We start from the raw sequence: 8,343 nt of genomic DNA, 5'->3' as shown, positions 1-8,343 counted from the left end.
AGAAACATCCGGCTCAAAAAAAGAAACAAAGTTTAGCAGCATTGGCCCCACAAACTGGCTGAGTGTGCCCAGTGAACCTGAGGAAAAGTACGCCCGTGGGGTAGTCAGAGGTCCCTCCAGCCACACTGCTGGGGCACAGAGAGAGCCAAAGGAGGGCACAGCAGCCACTGAGACACAGCAGGAGCACCTGTGAGCAGGTAGGAGTGGAGGGCTGTCCCAAGGTTGGGGCTAGAAGACCGGAGGGCCCGCCATAGAGGTGTTGACAGCGGCTGCTCTAGGAAAAGGAGCCTGTGGCATGGAGACAAGGGTGGAGGAAGTCTCCAGTGGTACAGTTTGAGATGAGAAGGAAAAAAGATATAGAAACAGGCAGGACACAGGAGACGGGGAAGAGTGAAAGCCTCCGGGCTCGCAATACCAGAACAGAAAATAGTGGGAGAGGGAACTGACTGTTCTGATGTAAGAATGGAGGAGCACCCCCTACCCCCGGGGTTCCAGTCCTCCTGGGAGCTGCCTGGTTCACAGACTGCTGCAGAGAAGAGGGTGGCTCTCAACCCCTTCCCCTGCACTTGACTGGGTCTGTCCCAATCTCTAGTGCTACAGAGACAGTTTGTCATGCACAGACTGGCCCGAGCAGGTGCAGAGAGGAGGACTGTCAGGGAACACTTAGGATGCAGCCCTGCTTGTTGGGAGCATGTAAAAATCCTGGTGTTCAGGTCCCAGCCTGGCCCCCATCTGGGCTCTAGGGTATGCCCAGCTGTGAATGGTTTTCAAAGCCCCCAAAGTGTGTCTGTGTGCAATCGAGCTGCCAAATGCCTTTGGAAGGTGAGGAAGAAGCTCTCTCTTGTGTTATCAACATTAAGAGGGAGTTGTCAAGTGGGAGGAGCCCAGGTAGCTTGATTTTTTTTAATTGAAGAGATTTTTTTCATACGACATATTTTGATCATGGTTTCCCCTCCTTTGTTTCCACCCAGACAACCCCACCACCACCTTAATATAGAAGCAAAAGACCAGTGAGTTTTTTAAACGCCCAAAGCATTATTAGGGGGAAAAAAAGGATCCAAAATACCACTGAGTTGTTTTGTGTTGGCCATCTACAATGGGGCCTTTTAGTGTGGTTTGCATAGCCAGTGAGACTACCTTGAAGAATCTAACTTTACCTTTGCAAGTGGTTGTCAGCTGGAGACAGAGTCTTGATTAGGAATGGAAGTTCGTCTCCACTTCTGTCAGTGCTGGGACCAAGCCTGGTTTGGACTGGCGCAGGCTTTGTGTGGGCAGCAGGATTTTTGTCTGTGGAAAGTTGTTTCTGTCTCAGGGGTGGGAGATGAGAGATAGCCGGTGACTACTAAAGTCTTAAATTCTGGTTCTGGGCATTTAAGCCAGGCTCCTGACTCTCTGACAGACAAGAGGAAAGTCCAGTGTGGTGGTACCTGCCTTTCTTCTCAGCAACTGGGAAGCAGAGGCAGGGAGAGCTCTGTGAGATCAAGCCATCCTGGTCTACAGAGTGAACTCCATTACTACAGAGTAAGGCTTTGGGGAGAGAGAGGGGGGAGGGGGAGAGAGGGAAGGAGGGCTGGAGAAGGAGGGAGGAAGGGATAGAATGAAGGAGGGAGGGAGGGGAAGAGGGAGGAGAGATCCAAGGCTGGCCCAGCACACCCACCAGTCTCCCTCGCTTGCCTCTAGGGGCTGCTTGCTCCTCCTCAGGCCTCAACCTGGCTCCTGGCCCTCAGCTCCAAGCTCTGGACAGGAACAGAATCAGAGTTCTTTGTGGGCAGGAGTGGGTTCCACATGCTCTGAGTCTCCATGCTGCCCTCAAGTGCAGCACGAGAAAAGTGTTTCTACACACTCACACCTCCGAACAGCTCCGTGTTCCATGGTCCATGTTCCACGAGGATGCGCTTGCGGTTTGAACGCTGTTGGATGTTTAAGCATTAGGCCATAGATGGTTGGTTGGCTTGTAGGGGTGCGAGCTTTGTCTGTAAGCAGTAAGAACTGGTTTTAGGGGTTCCACTTTTTCATTAGGGGTCCTATTTTATGTAGGAATCCTGCTTTTTTTTTTAATTATCGTTTTCCAAGGCTAAATGTTAAGCAGGGTGTGGTGCTGTTTGCTGGCGTTTTCTGCTGTTAATTATTCAGTCAGCAGAGACATGGGTTTCACTGTGACAGCTCCACACTAAGGATGTATTTTTTTATATTATCATCACATTTTCTTCCTTTCTGACTTCTTACTGCCCTCCTTTATCCATCTCACGCTTCCCTTCCCCCAACCAATAGCCCTCTCTTCCTTTGTAAAAGCGTTTACGGATTTATTTTTTAACGTATGTGTGTGCACACATGGCTCTTCAAGGTATAAGCCCCTGACCACAGGTGGCCAGAATGGGACCCTTGGGTCCCTTGGAACAGGAGCTACAGTGCCTGTGAGTCACCTGACACAGGTGCTGGACCAAACAAGTCCTCAAGAAGAGCAGCAAGCGCTCTTAGCTACATAGCCCCCTCTCCAGTCTCAACAGTTCTCCCTTCAGCTTCTCATACAAACATTAGTGTTCCCTCTTCCTCTTCCTGCCTTGTACACCTCTTTCTAAACACACACACACACATGCATGCACACACATGCACACAGACACACACACACAGAGGGGGGGGAGGGGGAGGGAGGGAGGTCTGTCTACAATCCACATATGAGGGGGAATGTGGTATTTTTCCAAGAGTAGTTTATTTCATTCATTTATCATGATCACCTCCAGTTGTATCAACTCCCCTGTAACTGCCATAATTTCAACATCCTGTTTTGGTTTGGCTCTTGAAAATGCAGTCCAAACCCACCTGAATTATAATCACTTAAATATGATCAAAAATACAAATTCCTGTAGCCCCTTCAGACCAAGGAACCGTGGACTCTGGGGCTAGAACCCACCCTAAACTGCACCCTAATTTCCCCAACGAGCGCTGTGTGTATCAAAGTCCAAGAATTGTGTTTATCCTTCCATCCAGAAGGAGCCTAGTGTCTGTAGAGATGGGGACAGAGGTGACAGATGCTGAGGAATGCCGTGGGAAGCTTCTGCATCCTAAGCTACATACAGTCTCCAGGCTCCGACTCACAGCCTTGCACTAGAGGGCGCCAAAGTACCACCAAAAGCCATTTCGAGGTCGTTTGCTTCCTGTTCGCTAGAGCTTGTCTGTCTCCAGTTCACAGATATCGTGATTCTCAAAGGGACCCTGGGTCCATGCAAATGTGAAGCTGCTGGAAAACACACTTGTTATCTCTGGGGATATTTCTCCTCCCAAAAGGAACGCACACACCCACCCTAAGTTATCTCGCAGTGAAATGAGGTCAAGCTCCTTGAGGAGTTCCCTGCCAGTCTCCTAACACAAGGCAGTGGTTTGTGCTGCTAAGAGCCCTGAAACCTTGAGTCACAAAAGCAGTGTTTAACCTGCTTATTATCCATTCTTCCTATGACAACGGTTACAATAGGTACTGGGGTGGTGGCATTCGTGGTGGGTGGTGACGGCAAGGTTGGGGAGAACTGTAAATGGTGGAAAAGGTGATGGTACTGGCTTGAGGGCCCACCTGATTTAAGGATAAAACCCGAACCCTCGAGCTCGATGGACAAGTTGTTCACACACGCTCACCCGCACATGCACATGCAAATGCACACACACACAATCGCAGTTCTCTATCATCAGAATACTGATTACTCAGTTCAAATACACCTTAATTTTCCTTTTCTACTCCTTAAATCTCTTCCTCCTGCTTTCCATTGTAAAATGCCTCTCCACCCATGGCCAGCGCCCAGTTCACTTGTAGCTAGCATCTTCTATGAGGATGTCTCTGGTTCTCAAGGCAAATCGAACACATGTTCTTCAATACATGCTTGTAAACACTTCATATTTAATGTTCTTCTGATTTGGCTTTTACGAGGTTGATGGGATCTCCTTGCTCATCAGAGATGGCCTTTCAATTGACCTCTCCAAAGGTCATTTTAGAAACCTAGCAGAAGCTTCATGCCAGTCCATCACACAGTCTCACATGTTATGCCAACCCATCACACAGTCCCATGTCATGTCAATTCATCACAGTCTCACATGACATGCCAGTCCAGCAGACAGTCTCACATGCCTACCATGGTACTGAGCAAGAAGCAAGCTGTGTTCTGGACTCAGCCTATAACAAAGGCTGCCATTTTGTTTTGATTTTCACATTTTATTAAAGTATGATATGTATCCAGAAAAGTGAACCAGTGTAAGTGGAGCATCTGGCAATAAACTCCCCATACATGAGCAGACCCGTGTCACTGCCCCCCAGGCTGAGGAACAGACTACAACCAGGCAGATGTCCCTCAACAACTGCACTTACAACTGTATTTCTATTTAAACTTAGAATGTGAAAAATGAGCTCTGAAATTTCAAATATGTGAGTAGCCATGTCGGAGGTGGCAGGAGTGAAAACGCTCTACCTTGTGAGGGAAATGGCTAGGGATTCCTGGAGAACGTTGTGTTGACGTAAACATCCCAGCAGGAGCTCACAGAAATGAGATTGAAACCAACTATGAATGTTGTCTGCCTGCCACTTTTTGCTGGTCTCTGGGCTAGGGACCCCACTGGTGCAGTCTCTCTGGTGTCACTGAGGTGTCCATCCCATTTGTCCTAGTCAGGGTTTCTATTCCTGCACAAAACATCATGACCAAGAAGCAAGTTGGGGAGGAAAAGGTTTATTCAGCTTACACATTGCTGTTCATCACCAAAGGAAGTCAGGACAGGAATTCACACGGGGCAGGAACTTGGAGGCAGGAGTGGATGCAGAAGCCATGGAAGGGTGCTGCTTACTGGCTTGCTTCTCCTGGCTTGCTCAGCCTGCTTTCTTATAGAACCCAGGACTACCAGTCCAGGGATAGCACCACCCACAGGGGCTAGGTCCTCCCTCCTTGAGCACTAATTGAGAAAATGCCTTACAGCTATGTCTCATGGAGGCATTTCCTCAAAGGAGGCTCCTTTCTCTGCAATGACTCCAGCATGTGTCAAGTCGACACATAAAACCAGCCAGTACAATTGACCCCTTGTCAACTTGACACACAAACACATCACTATTAAGCTTCATCCCTTACTTTTTTGTACATCCCCAAGATCTAAATAACTTTAAAAGTCCCTCAGTCTTTAAAAATTCTTACATATTAAAACTTCAATCCCTTTAAAATACCCCATCTCTTTTAAAATTCAAAGTCTTTCTACAATGCAAGGTCTCTTAACTGTGGGCTCTACTAAAATACTTTATTTATTTAAGAGGGAAATATGTCAGAGCTCAATCACAATCAAAATCAAAATCAAACTCTAATTGCCCAATGTCTGGGATCCACTCACAATCCTCTGGGCTCCTCCAAGGACTTGGGCACTTCTCCAGCTCTGCCCTTTGTAGCACACACCTTGTCTCCAGCTGCCTGTTCTCCACTGCTGCTGCTCTTGGTGATCATCTCATGGTACTGGCATCTCCAAAACCCTGTTTTCTTCCACTATAACTGGGCTTCACCAATAGCCTCTCATAGGTTCTGTTCATGGTGCCAAGTCTCAACTCCTTTGCATGACCCCTTCAGTTCTAGGCCATCAATTGCAACTGAGACTATCCCTTCATCAATAGCCTTCCATGACCTTTCACAATGTCAAGCCTCAGCTGCTCTTCTTGACCCCTTTGTGCCTTTAAAACCATCACCAACTGGGTGACTCATACATTGCCAAGTCCAGCTACAGCATGAGGCACAACATTGTCGATCTCTGGAACATAGTTTCTTTGTGCTCTCAGAAAACACTTCACAAAAGATTTCACCTCGACAATGCTGGCCTCTTCTTAATCACAATTAATTTCTTAGCTCCAGCTGACCAGCATCAATAGTCCCAGTAACTCAAAGGTTTGCTTTAGTACTTCTGGTATCTTGTTAATCACACCTGATTCTTCAGCCCCAGCTAACCAAAACCACAGAATCTTTACACTCAAAACAGCAATGGCCTGATAAGAGTCTTTAATCTTCCTTCTGAAATTTTACAAGCCAGGCCTCCACCGTTTGCACTGTTCTCAACATTATCTTCCAAGCTCCTACAGAATATCCCACAGAGCTCTTAACATCCGATGGCTCTTCTAGCCCAAAGTTCCAAAGTCTTTCCACAGTCCTCCCCAAAACATGGTCAGGTTGTCACAGGAATACCCCACCCCTAGTATCAATTTGTCTTAGTCAGGGTTTCTATTCCTGCACAAAACATCACGACCAAGAAGCAAGTTGGGGAGGAAAGGGTTTATTCAGCTAACACTTCCACACTGCTCTTCATCACCAAAGGAAGTCAGGACAGGAACTCACACAGGGCAGGAACTTGGAGGCAGGAGTGGATGCAGAGGCCATGGAGGAATGCTGCGTACTGGCTTGCTTCCCCTGGCTTGCTCATCTTGCTTGCTTATAGAACCCAGGACCACCAGTCCAGGGATGGCACCACCCACAATAGGCCCTCCCACCCTTGACCTCTAATTGAGAAAATGCTTACAGCTGGGTCTCATGGAGGCATTTCCTCAAGAGAGGCTCCTTTCTCTGTGATAACTCCAGCTTGTGTCAAGGTGACACACAAAATCAGCCAGTACACCATTTAAAGCAAAAAAAAAAAAAAAATGCTAAGGCAACATAGAATTATCCTAATTCCCATGTTACTACGCTAAGAAGTCCCAGTGCCAGGACTTCAATCATCTAGCATCTTCCTAGAAGGGACAGCACGGGCTTAGGTAGGGATGGGGACAGCTGTCCTGGAGCACTCCCCTCCAGGAACTTGAAACTTCCATGTAAAGTCTCGCTGAGAAGTCAGAGAGTTAAGGGTAGTGGTGTAGGGTAGAGGCCAGGCCCTGGACGCAAGCCAACGCTGCAGTAGTTTTTCTCATCAACAGCACCAGCCTGCTGCAGTGCACACATAAGGAAATGGTTGATCCCAGAGGTATCAGAACATGGTTACCCTGGCTTCATAACCAAGCCTTCTGGGCCTTTGGGGGGCACATTCAGAGCGCAAACCACAGCCGTGGGTTTCTTCCATTCCAGTCGCCCAATCGGCTTCTGTGACTTTCTCCCCCTTCTCTGCACGATGCTGACCGTCCCAGTGGAGGAGTACTGGGAGGAAGGAGAGGTGTTTCTTCTGCACTTCTAAGATGTCTTGATGCTGTCCTGGGGCTTCGTGGTTCTCCCACCTGGTATTTTCCATTAGAGGAGATGTTCAGCTTCTGTTGTTGGCACAACATCGCAGCCGCCAGCGCCACACAGGTGTTTAGAATGATAGCCTGACCTTCTGACCTCACTGCTTACGTGCAAAACACAAGAAGAGCTTCCCAAAGCTGTAGGACAAGCCTGCATTGCTGTTAGGACATGTTCTTCCTCCTAATCTCAAGAGGCTCTGTGCTTCAGGGAGGGGTGCTGGGCAGCAAACCTCCCAACAGTCCTTGGGCTGACCTTCGAGGCCTTTTAGTGGGGCTGGCCAAGCTGGCCAGGAACCTTGCTGCTCTCGGCTGTATGAAGCTGTATGGTCAGAGATACCCTGGGCGTGAAAGACTGAGGTATCCCCTCACTCCATTCCTCACTAGTCCTGGACAGTTCACGGGCCAATTGCTCTTGTGTTCTTTCTTTGTTTCCTTCCGTTTGTTTTGTTGAGACTGGCCTTGAACACTACATAGAAGAGGCTGACTTTGAACCCCAGTCCTCCTGCCTCCACCCCTGTGAGATTATAGACATGTATGACCATGCCCAGCTTGCTCTCTCTGTTTTTTAAACAAGAGGCTATCTTGCCTGCCGTGCATGAGGCTCTAGATTTCATCCCAGGGCCTCCACAGAAAATACGTTTGGGGGGGGGGGGGATTGTCACCTAAAGAAACAAAAGAGCACCTGGCCCCATCGCCTCACAAGCTCTGTGGTCAGCAGAGTCCCATCGATGTGTCAAGGGGTGCTGAAATGGTCTCTAATGTGACTGGCTCATCTGCTCGCTTCTCTACTGTTTTCAAGACACGACCTGCTCCCATCTGCCCTGCTGTACTCTGCAAATGATCTCCAACTTCAGTGTATGCAGCCCCCAGTCTTACCAAAGCCATGCATCTCTAACCACATGCTGGGGTTTCACCTGCCTGTCCAGGTATCTCAAAGCAGCACCCCAAAATAGACTCCCAACGGCATTTACCATACTCCTTGTTCTCGTCCCACTTTTATACAAACCACGCTAGGTGTAAGCCAAAAGCGCCTATCACATCTCAACAGCCTAATGAATATCTCTGAACCAACGTGCCCAGGAAAGCAGCATCTGAATAAGAAACAAACATCACTTGCAGACATGCGCCCCTTC

The 8,343-nt window shown here is 48.3% G+C and overlaps 1 protein-coding gene across 2 annotated transcripts in view; it reads left to right on the top strand.

Annotated features, from left to right (window-relative positions):
• Slc14a1 (solute carrier family 14 member 1 (Kidd blood group)) overlaps positions 1–8,343 on the top strand; it is a 43,438-nt gene continuing 35,095 nt past the window's right edge. Inside the window, exon 1 of one of the 2 annotated variants that reach the window (XM_087593303.1) lies at positions 1–197. The gene's annotated coding sequence lies outside the window, so the exon portion shown is untranslated. The remainder of the gene's footprint in view (positions 198–8,343) is intronic. The other variant, XM_087593301.1, reaches the window with a different exon arrangement.

Source organism: Rattus norvegicus, chromosome 18 (assembly GCF_021556685.1).
Source record: "Rattus norvegicus strain SHRSP/BbbUtx chromosome 18, alternate assembly SHRSP_T2T, whole genome shotgun sequence".
NCBI classification, from domain to species: domain Eukaryota; kingdom Metazoa; phylum Chordata; class Mammalia; order Rodentia; family Muridae; genus Rattus; species Rattus norvegicus.
This window is presented reverse-complemented; position numbering and strand designations above follow the sequence as displayed.